This window comes from Nycticebus coucang, chromosome 12 (genome assembly GCF_027406575.1).
Source record: "Nycticebus coucang isolate mNycCou1 chromosome 12, mNycCou1.pri, whole genome shotgun sequence".
Taxonomy (NCBI): Eukaryota; Metazoa; Chordata; class Mammalia; order Primates; family Lorisidae; genus Nycticebus; species Nycticebus coucang.
This window is the reverse complement of record NC_069791.1, coordinates 50,462,451-50,474,613: the sequence shown is the minus strand read 5'-3', so window position 1 is coordinate 50,474,613 and position 12,163 is coordinate 50,462,451. Positions and strand designations below refer to the sequence as shown.

Genomic DNA, 12,163 nt, shown 5'->3' with positions numbered 1-12,163 from the left:
TTGAAGATTAAAGAGTGTGTAGCAACACTCACTCCACTTCCATTCTACCTTGCCTGTGTGGACAATAATTAGCTCATTCGAATGCACAACTCTTTTTTTCCTCCCATTCTGCAGGTTGTCTGTTCACTCTGTTCATTATTTATTTTGCTGTGCAGAATCTTCTTAGTTTAATGAAGTTCATCTCTTCTTATAACAATACCATCATTAATCTCACCTTAATGACATCATTTTAACTTAATTACCTATTTATTTATTTTTGAGACAGAGTCTTACTTTGTCCCCCTCAATAGAGTGCTGTGACATCTTAGCTCACAGCAAACTCAAACTCTTGGGTTCAAGTGATCTTCTTGTCTCAGCCTCCCAAGTAGCCGGGTCTACAGCCACCCGCCACAACGCCTGGCTATTCTTTGTTGTAGTTGTCATTGTTGTTTAGCAGGCCTGGGAGGGGTTCAAACCCACCAGCCCCGGTGTATGTGGCTGGTGCCCTAACCACTGAGCTATGGGAGCTGAGCCTTAATTACTTCTTTAAAGACCCCATGTCTAATACAGATGCATTCTGATGTACTGGAGGCTAGAACTTTAACATATGAATTTTGAGGAAGTGGACAACTCAGCCCATAACTGCTGCATTAATCCAGGCTAATGGCTATATTTGTCTGCAAAAGATGATTTTCTCTCTCTCTCTCTCTGTATGTGTGTGTGTGTGTGTGTGGTTTGGCATTATAAATGAATTTATAGTTCATGATATAAGATGATTATACAACAAATTTCATGACTTCTAAATACCTGAACCTACTGATTAATACAAAACATCAAATACAAACTCTTTCAAATAGTGAGTTCACTTTCTACAATTTTTTCCACAATAGATTATACCAAAATTCACAAGATTTTCAAAATTCTGATAAGAAAATGATAGTGCATACAAGTTTTAATGTGCAAAGTTCAGAAATTTCCATTGCAAACAAAATTAGGTCAGTTGCACAGGAAATACTCACCACAAAAGTTTTCACAGAAACAAATTTTTATAAATTATGGTAAATTACCACATCAACCATCAGTGGGCCTAGTAGCATATGTCTGAAGTCCACATGCTAAAATGGAAACCTGAGAGTTGTGTTTATTTTTAGAATGGCATAATTCTTCTATCATTTTTGTGTCATCAAATACAAAGGTTGGAGTTGGGAGAAAATGAAGCTGCTGGAAGTTAAATTCTCCAAGTATGAGGCAACATAATCCTCCTCTTACAAGATTCTGTCATCTAGCTAATTCTTCCAATTCTGTCATCTAGCTAAAATTTATAAGGCATATAAATTTCCTCATCTTACAAGATTCTGTCATCTAGCTAATTCTTCCAATTTTGTCATCTAACTAAAATTTATAAGGAATCTAAATTCCCAAAAGAAAGATGTGGAGCTATATACCATGCACACAAAGATAACAGGGAGATACCATAATATTTGTTGGAAGGGTTATGTGAAAAAATTTAACTATAAAATACAAATGAATAACACAAACTTAGCAACAACAAATGTAAAGCTGGATTTTCAGGAAAATAAAGAGTGAGATAAATTCTAGCTGGTGTTGTATGACTAAGTGTGGTGTGGGGTTAGTGGTGAAGGTAAGATAATTTACTTGAAGCAAAAAATAGTTCTTAACATAATACCCTCTGGTTGCACTCATGTTGTTGCAAATGACAGGATGTCATTCTTTTTTATGGGCGAATAATATTTCATTGTGTACATATACCACATTTTCTTTACCCATTTATCTGTTGAGGTATACTTAAGTTCATTCTGTACCTTGGCTGAGTGAATAGTGCTGCAAAAATAAGCCAGGCACAGAAAGACAAATATTGTGTGCTCTCAATCATATGTGGAAATTAAAAGTTTGATCCCTTGGCCTGCAATTAATCTCCCACAATAAAAATAAATAAGTAAATAAATAAATAATAATGATAATCTGTGAATGGGAAGGATTTAGGATAAAAGTAAGTCTCTTTTTTCCTACTACCTCAAGAGGTAGGGTTACCCAGTGGGGCGGGGGGGGAATGTTGATCCCTTGGAACTAGAGAATGGAATGATGGCTACTAGAGGCTGGGAAGGGTAGTGGGCAGGGCATAAAGAGGGTTGATTAATGGGTACAAAAATACAGTTAAATAGAAAGACTAAGACCCAGTGCTCAGTAGCATAATAGGGCAACTATAGTCAACAATTTTTTCTTGTATATTTCAAAATAACCAGAAGAGTAGGATTGGAATATTCCCGAACAAAGAAATGATAAATGTTTAAGGTGATGGACAACCCAATTATCTTGATGTGATTATAACAGATTGTATGCTTGTATCGAAAGATCACATGTATCCCATAAATGTGTATAATTATTAGGTGTCCATAAAAATTTAAAATAAAAAGTCACTCTGTACCCTGGGCTAGAGTGCAGTGGCATCATCATAGCTCACAGCAATCTCAAATTTCTGGGCTTATGTGACTTTCCTGCTTCAGCCTCCCAAGTAGCTAAGACTGTAGGCATGTGTCACTGCACAGCCAATTTTTCTATTTTTAGTTGAAATGGTGTCTCACTCTTGCTCCAGCTGGTCTCCAATTTCTGAGCTCAAACAATCCTCCTGCCTTAGCCTCCCATAGTGCTAGGATTACAGACATGAGGCACCATACCCAGCCAACAGTTTTTTGTTGTTACTGATGTTGTTTTGTTTTGTTCTTTTCAGACAGAGTCTCACTATGTTGCCCTTGGTTGGGTGCCATGGTATCACAGCTGGCAGCAACCTCAAATTCTTGGGCTTAAGCGATTCTGTTGCCTCAGCCTCCCGAGTAGCTGGGACTACAGGCACCCACCACAATGCCCAGCTTCAGGCAACAGTTTTTTAATTTAAAGTTTATTTAAATAACTTACAGGTGAGGCAGCTTATACCAGTAATCCTAGCATTCTGGAAGGCCTAGGTGGGTGGATTGCTTCAGCTCAGAAATTTCAGACCAGCCTGAGCAAGAGTGGGACCCCCTCTCTACTAAAAATAGAAAAACTAGCCAGGTGTGGTGGTGTATGCCTATAGTTCCAGCTACTTGGGAGGCTGAAGCAAGAGGATCTCTTGAGCCCAGGAGTTTCAGGTTATTATGAGCTATGACCCTCCAGCAGTCTACCCAGGGTGACAGAGTTAGACTGTTTCAAAAAAATATAATAAAGTTTATTTTGTCTGAGATAAGTATAGCCACCCCTACTCTCTTTTGGTTACATGATATTCATATGGATATCTTTTTCTATCTCTTTGTTTTCAGTGTATGTGTGTCCTTAAATCTAAAGTAAATTTGTTATAGACAACATATAGTTGAATCTTTAGAAAAAAATCTATTTTGCCTCTATATGCTTTTTGATTGAGAAATTTATTTATTTACATTTAAACTAATTTTTAATAAAGAAATGTTTATCATTGCCATTTTGCTATTTTTCTGTCAGTCTTGTAATTTCTTTGTCTTTATTACTCTATCTTGCTGTCTTCTTTTGTATTTGTTCATATTTTATGCATATGATTTTCTTTTTTCTTTACTTTTGTATAACTTCTATAGATTTGTTGTTGTTGTGTATGTGTGGTTACCTTGGAGCTAACAGTCTATTTTAAGGTGATAACAACTTAAGTTCAATTTCACTTTACACTTTTACTTCTCCTCTCCTGACACAGTTTATGTTGCTATAATTTACATCTATTCATATTGTGTATCATTTAAAATATTTTATAGTTATTTTTAATAGTTTTGTCCTTCAATGTTGTTTTTTTTTTTGCAGTTTTTGGCTGGGGCTGGGTTTGAACCTGCCACTTCTGGCATATGGGGCTGGTGCCCTACTCCTTTCAGCCACAGGTGCCACCCTGTCTTTTAACTTTTATGCTAGAATTAAAGGCCCACCACCATTACAGCATGGTGTATGTTAATTTTTTTCCACATGGAACAAACTTTATATAATACTTAGATAAAAGTTCATTCTAATTTGCTTAAATTTTTCGTTAAAAGTAAAACTACTATTAATCATTTAATTAAATCAATACAAGCTACTAATCTAAAATATACCTTCTAACCAGAACAAGAGAAACTCCAATGTGGGGCTAGCTTGGAGCCCCCAAACAAAAAACTCGAGCTCTCTTCTCCGATAGTTCCCAATGAGCCACGGTCAGGCTCACGCTCAGATGAATCAGAACTAAATCCTGTTACCAAAATTCATGTCCAAGATTTATTTCATGCTACTCAAGAAAGTGCAGCTTTGAATCTCCCTATAATAACCAATATTATTCTCCACAGTGGAAAATCTCCTAAAAAATTACCTACTGGAGTTTATGGTCCAATACCTCCCAGTATGGTAAGATTAATTTTAAGAAGAAACAGTTTTACTATGAAAGAATTTTGTATACACCCAAAAATAATTGATGAAGATTACAGAAGTGAAATTTTAATAATGACCTCAGCCACAAAAAATATCCAATTGTTTACTAAACATTGGGTGACTCAAATATTAATTTTACCATATCATAAGGGCAAAACAGCTCCCATTACCAGGGAAGGTGATTTTGAAAGTACAAGCAAACAGGTTTTTTGGCATACTTTTAAAAGTGATTCTCGCCCTCAATGTACTGTAGTTTTTGAAGACAAGGTTCAAATCAAAGGACTAGTTGACACCGGAGCTGTGATGTTTCTATAATTGCCTCTTACTTGTGGCCTGAGGGCTGGCCTAAAGTTAAAGTAAAAGCAACATTTGTAAGACTAAGAACAACGTATAATATTGAACAGAGCACTGTTACTTTAAATTGTAAGGAGCCGGATGGGCAAATAGCTAGCATACACCCCTATATTGCACCCATTGCTATCACTTTATGGGGAAGAGATTTATTAAAACAATAGGGGGCCATGCTTACAATCCGCATGATTTCAAAAGCTGCTAAAAATATTATGTTTAACATTGGCTATGATCCAACTCAGCCCAGTTCTCCACAGGAGCCTGAAATAACTCGAGTTGGCTGTGACAAAACGGGCCTCGGATTGCCTTCTTTCTCAGAGAATTTTTCTTAGGGGCCCCCCGCCCAGTGCTTTGCCCTTTCCTTGCAGTGGAAAACAGATAAACTGGTTTGGGTGGAGCAGTGGCCCTTCCTTTGGTAAAATTAGAAGCGCTACATCAGTTAATTGGTGAACAATTACAAGCTGGTCATATAGAACATACGACCAGCTCCTAAAATTCCCCTGTATTTAAAGAAATATGGTAAATGAAGAATGTTAACATTAAAAAGAAATATGGTAAATGAAGAATATTAACAGATTTAAGAAAAATTAATGCAGTTATCCAACCAATGGAGTCTTTACACCCTGGAATTCCAAATCCCACTTTGGTACCTAAATATTATCCAATAATTATTATTGACTTAACAGATTGTTTTTTCAAAATTCATTTACAACAAAAGGATGCAGAGCATTTTGCTTTTACAGTCTCTTCTTTAAACAGTGAAAAGCCCACTAGGAGGTATCATTGAAAAGTGTTGACTCAAGGTATGCTAAATAGCCTCACCTTGTGTCAATTGTTCCTTGATCAACCTTTAAACGAACTTAGAAAAGCTTTTCCAGAGAGCATGTGTTTGCGTTATATGGATGATATATTATTAGCTCACCCATGTACTAATAAATTACAAGAATTATATTCATTGGCATGTTCCAAATTTATTTATTTTTTTATTTCAATAATTTTTATTAATGATATGAATATTTTCCCAGTAAATTCAAACAATTTTGTAACAGAAAATGATAAACCAGAGCTAGAGCTATAAAAGTTAACATACAGAATTATCTTGAAATTTCAGGGGAAAAAGAATGGATGATTAGAACCTCGCCTTTTTTTTTAACCAAATGATGTTAAAATAAGCAAATTTTGAATAGAAAACTGTATTTGGTTCTTTCATATTTCAATTGTAGAAGTAGTAGAGAAATTCCGTTTTTCTGCATCTATTTGGGTGTAATACATTAAAAGATGGCATGTATATTGTGGAATGTAGCTAGTGAAAACATTAAATAATGTAAATTTAAGAAATTAGCTTTCCACATGAAATAAAATCAATGATCACATAAATTCAACATGATTATGATGACTACAGCAAAAATAAAAAGAGAATATGAATAGTTTTCAGTTTCTTGTTTGGCACATATATTAATAAATTTTCAAACATCAAACAATATAACACTAATATCTACTAAAACCAACTAGCACAATAATAAGATTCCTAAAGTTTAGTTAATTATGAACATCTTAGAAACCTAATTCCCACAGAATTCTGTAACCAAGCACATCCTCTGTGCTGTGCAAGCTAGCCGAAGCACCGCCTTTCTCAGGATTTGCCAGAATTCATAAGTACTTCAAAGTCTACTCATGTCAACCCCCCAAATTCCTTATTGAATTTGGTGTATTTTCTGAACATACCTTCATTTATGAGAAAGTATACACATACTCATCACAACTTTGAAAAGAATGGAAGGCCTTCATACATGTCAGTTTTTAACTTTAACCACTCATTAATTTTCTGCAGAGTTGTTTTTTCTTGATTTAATATTTTTGCAACTTTTTTCATTTTGTGTTCATTTCTTTCTATGTGCTTCATCCCTTCCAACTGCAGCTGATCCAGCTTTTCATTTCGACTTTCATCTAGAGGTATGTTTTCACACATTACAGGATTGAATCTAAAATAGGTGTCAGGAGGTAACAGACCATCAAGCATTATATGGATTTCTTCTGTATCTGTAGCACTGTTGATAACATTAGAAAGTTTGGTTTTCAAGCTTGTGTGTGTTGTGGTGTTTCTCACGTCACTCTCATAAGGTCCAGTGCCCAGGGATACTATGCACTCTAATGGGACATCTGGCCAAAGACATTTACACTCATACATCGCTAAGGCTGAAGGGTTATTCAAAAGCAAACCTCCATCTTGATGAAGATCATTTCCCAATGCATATTCTGCAAAGTAGCCTGGAGCAGCAGATGAGGCTCTGATGGCCTGCCACATTTTATATTGGCAGCCTCCCAAATAATGAGAGTTGATTCCAGGAAAGTGACCATAGTTTCTGAACACAAAAGCTTTTGGTGTTATCCCTCTGTTTACTATGGTACTTACAGCCGCTACCTTAGGACAGGTGGGATTTCTTGCTGTTTCAATCATTAGTGCAGATCCCATTCTATCCTTAAGAATATTTTCCCATGTTTGACGGTCATAAAATGCATGGCTCCAACTCATTTTGACTGTTCCAACAATGACAGTTTGTGAAAACACATCTGATCCTAATTTTCAATAAAGTTCCTCGCATTCATCCAAGGGCATATGAAACAATCCCAACATGAAAGCTAATATGGCACCTGTGCTTACATCACAAATGTAATCAAAGAGCTGATGAACTGGTTTCTGAGTAAGTTCAACCAATTTCCCTTGTGTCTGAAGAGCAACCACACCGCTTGTTCCTCCACCATCAATTGTAAGAATTCAGATTCCTCTCCCTTTCACTGGATCCATGTAGCCAATTAATGCCAAAATTTCTCTAACTGCAGCCTGAAGAGTTTCATCCTTAATTTGTCTCAGTCATAATAAATATGGAAATTCTAGAAGATGAAAAGTCAGTTCTTCAACCTGAGTAATGCAGAGCTCTGGGTCAGCTGTTCTCAATGCCTGAACTAATGCCCGGGCTCTGTTATCAATACTCACCCTTGCAATGACCTTTTCTCACTGAAGAGATAATCTTTTTTTCTCCTCTGCATTTTTGTCTTTGCTGACAGCCTGCTCAGTTTTAGCAGGTTCTTCCTGAGCTTCCGACTGACTCTTTGAATCATACTTTAATTTCGGGACAATTCCGCCAATATAACTGCCTACTAAAGCTTGTACACCTTCAGTAGGATGAGAAAGAAAGTTAGCAATACTTTGTTTAGCAGACATTGGAGGAACCTCAGGTACCCCACTGAGACTTGCAGGCTTGTCCACAGGATCTGAAGAAGATTGTGAGCCTGGCTTATCAGTCAGGATACCAGTATCTGGAGGATTTGATTTCCCTTCTTCAACATTTTTACCTTCAAGTTCTAATTTTTCCTGGAAATGTTTATTTTCCTTTTCTTGAGACATTTTTTCCTCACGTTTGAAATATGAATTAATGTGATTTGATAAAAAGTAGAATGACTCTCCAAATTTTTTGCTTATAATATTTGTATAATGAAAAAGACTTTGTTTACTTACATCTTCTTTATCTGGAACATGACTTTTTTCTTCTGGAAAAAGATCCTTTTCTGCTGATTTGTCACTATATTTTTTCAGAGATTTGATAGCTTGTTTAATGTTTTTCTGTTTTAACCAGCCACTATCTGTTACTTTTCATAATATTCGATAACTTGGCTTAAATTGAGCTAACCGTGAAATCATTTCATTCTGGTTGCCAAAAACAGCCTTTGAAACAGAGCTCAAAGTACTTTTAATACGGGACATATGAATGCTCACTTTCATAAGTCCCTTGGGAGCAGAAGTACTAAGTTTCAAAATTCCAATATGTAAACCATGGTTGCTTGGAGAGTAACAATGCTTAGTGCAAGAATGTGCTTCACTTTGGGTCCATTTACATCGTATGTTGCCTGTATGAAAACCTCTTTGTAGACTGATGTGGCTTATCCTCCAGTAATGTTTAGATGAACACAAGAAATGCAATTTCTTGCTCCTCTGCTTCCCACAAAGACTGCTTGCATTACTTTAATCAGTCATGAGGTCTGATGAGTCTTGCTGCAGAAGCTCTGGAATCTTCCCTCTGCTCTACATTCTCATTTCAATTGCTTCTATTTAGGCTTCCACCCTCACTCTTCAGAATCCTCTAAAACTCAGCATGCTCCAAATTTAAAGAGTATGGTCTTCAATTAGCAGAAGATAAAGTTCAAACTCAAGAACCTTGGGAATATTTGGGATATCGTATAACTGCTCAAAATATCATTTCTCAGAAAGTTCAGATTAGAAAAGATTCTCTTTGCACTTTAAATGATTTCCAAAAACTATTAGGTGATATTAATCGGATAAGGTCAACTTTGGGAATTCCTACTTATGCTCTTAAAAATTTATTTCCTATCCTAGAAGGAGACTCCAATTTAAAGAGCCCTAGACAACTTATGTCTGAGGCTGAAAAGGAATTACAATGAATTAAAGAACATATTCAGAGTACTCAGTTAAATCAAATTTCTCAATTTAGTAATTTCTATATTTATGTGTTTCCATTGAGGCACTCTCCTACAGGATTAATTATATAAGAAACAGCTTTTGTAGAATGATGTTTTTTACCTAATAAACATCTAAAAGAATGGAAACTTATGTACATAAAATAACATTTATAATATTAAAGGAGAGACAACATCTAAGGCAATTAGTAGGAAGAGACCCTAAGAAAATCATTGTCCCTTTAACTAATAACCACATTTCTGATTTACTCATGTTAGATACTGAATGGCACATAGCTTCGTCTGATTATATAGGAGTAATATATAATCATTTTCCCCCAGATAAGAGAATTCAGTTTCTCAAAAACACTTCCTGGATTTTACCTAAAGTAGTAAAATTAGAACCAATCCCAAATGCAGAAACATTTTATACAGATATAAATAAGATGGGAATGTCTGGATATTTAGGCCCTCGTTCTCATAAAGTCCAACAATCTACATATAATTCTGCACAAAAGGCAGAATTATTTGCTATAATTAACAGATAACCCTAACCAAGCTTTGAATATTATCAATAATTCTTTGTATTCCACCCATATAGTGCAAAATATTGAAACTGTTACTTTACCTACTAATACTAAAGAACTTACTTTACTATTTTCATCTCTTCAGCAATTGATTAGAAATAGAATTTTTCCTACTTATATTACTCATGTTTGAGCTCATTCTAACTTACCAGGACCCATTTCCATGGGAAATCAAACAGTCAACCAATTAATAGGATCAATTTTATCAGCTCAACATGAGCATACTGTACATCATACTGATGCTCAAGCTTTTAAAAGGAAACATGATATTTCATGACATACAGCACAAGTGATTGTACACTCTTGTCCTACCTGTCAACCTTTAACAGCTCCACATTTACCTGGGAGTTAATCCTAGAGGATTGTTATATAATCAATTATGGCAAATGGATGTTACCCCATTTTCACAAATTGTAAAACTAAAGTATATACATCATTCTGTTGATACTTATTCTCATTTTTCATGGACCTAAGCAATGTCATCTGAAAAAAAATACTGTAATTTCTCACTTACTAGAAGCTTTTTCAGTTATAGACAAGCCCCTAACTATAAAAACAGGTAATGGATCTGCTCACATTTCTAATAAATGTCAACCCTTTTTTAAACTACATAACATCAAACATATTAATGGTATATCTGTTAACAGTACAGAACAAGCCATATTTCAAAGACAAAATCAGACATTTAAAAAATGCTTTTAAAACAGAAAAAGGGGGGAGAACAGTATAATGTCACCCCAAGAAATAGATTATACTCAGCTCTTTCTACTTAAACATTTTTTGAACATGAATGATGATAATAAAATGCCAGTCCCAAAACATTAAATAAAAATAACAACAGAACCTATTAATCAACCAGTTTTTATTTTATTTTATTTTATTATGGGTGGGTGCATCCGGTGAATACAAGAGATAAAAGATTATATTTTCTTTTTTTTATTGTTAAATCATAGCTGTGTACATTAGTGAAATCAAGGGGTACAATGTCCTGGTTTCATATACAATCTGAAAAATTCTCATAAAACTGTTCAACGTAGCCTTCATGGCATTTTCTTAGTTATTGTATGTAGACATTTGTATTCTGCATTTAATAAGTTTCCCTGTACCCATTCTAAGATGTACCGTAGGTGTGGCCCCACCCATTACCCTCCCTCCACCCTAACCTCCCCCCTCCCTTTCCCTTCCTTGGACCTTTCCCCATATTCTTGTGCTATAGTTGGGTTATAGCCTTCATGTGAAAGCTATAAATTAGCTTCATAGTAGGGCCGAGTACATTGGATACTTTTTCTTCCATTCCTGAGATACTTTACTAAGAAGAATATGTTCCAGCTCTATCCATGTAAACATGAAAGAGGTAAAGTCTCCATCTTTCATAAGGATGCATAATATTCCATGGTAAACATGTACCACAATTTGCTAGTCCATTCATGGGTTGATGGGCACTTGGGCATCTTCCATGACTTAGCAATTGTGAATTGGGCTGCAATAAACATTCTGGTACAGATGTCTTTGTTATATTGTGATTTTTGGTCTTCTGGGTATAAACCTAGTAAAGGAATTATAGTATCGAATGGTAGGTCTATTTTTAGGTCCCTAAGTATTCTCCAAACATCCTTCCTGAAGGAACGTATTAGTGTACATTCCCACCAGCAGTGTAGAAGTGTGACCTTTCCTCCACATCCACGCCGACATCTCTGGTTTGGGAATTTTCTCATGTGGGCTACTCTTACTGAGGTTAGGTGATATCTCAAAGTAGTTTTGATTTGCATTTCTCTGATGATAATGAGCTTTTTTTCATGTGTTTGAAGATTGTGCATCAGTCTTTAGAGAAATTTCTCTTCAAGTCCCTTGCCCACCCTGAGATGGGATCCCTTGTTCTTTTCAAGCTAATACGTTTGAGGTCTCTGTGGATTCTGGTTATTAAACCTTTATAGGAGGTATAACCTGCAAATATGTTCCCGCATTCTGAGGGCTGTCTGCTTGCTTTACTTACTATGTTCTTGGCTGTACAGAAGCTTTTTAGTTTGATCAGGTCCCAGTAGTGTATTTTTGATACTGGTTCAATTGCCTGGGGAGTCGTCCTCATAAAATATTCACCCAGGCTAATTCCTTCAAGAGTTTTCCTTGCACTTTCTTCAAGTATTTTTATAGTTTTATGTCTTAAGTTTAAATCTTTTATCCAGTGAGAGTCTATCTTAGTTAGTGGTGAAAGGTGTGGGCCCAGTTTCAGTTTTTTACAGGTCCACAGACAGTTCACCCAGCACCATTTGTTTAATAGGGAATCTTTTCCCCACTGAATGTTTTTAGTTGGCTTGTCAAAGATCAAATAATGGTAAGTAGCTGGATTCATCTCTTGGTTCTCT

General features: G+C 35.7%; 1 pseudogene across 1 annotated transcript; it reads right to left on the bottom strand.

Annotated features, from left to right (window-relative positions):
* Window positions 1–5,732: 5,732 nt before the first annotated feature.
* LOC128561659 (calcium-independent phospholipase A2-gamma-like) lies at window positions 5,733–8,737 on the bottom strand (annotated as a pseudogene). The gene has a single exon (XR_008373310.1). The product of XR_008373310.1 is annotated as a calcium-independent phospholipase A2-gamma-like (transcript).
* Window positions 8,738–12,163: the final 3,426 nt, after the last annotated feature.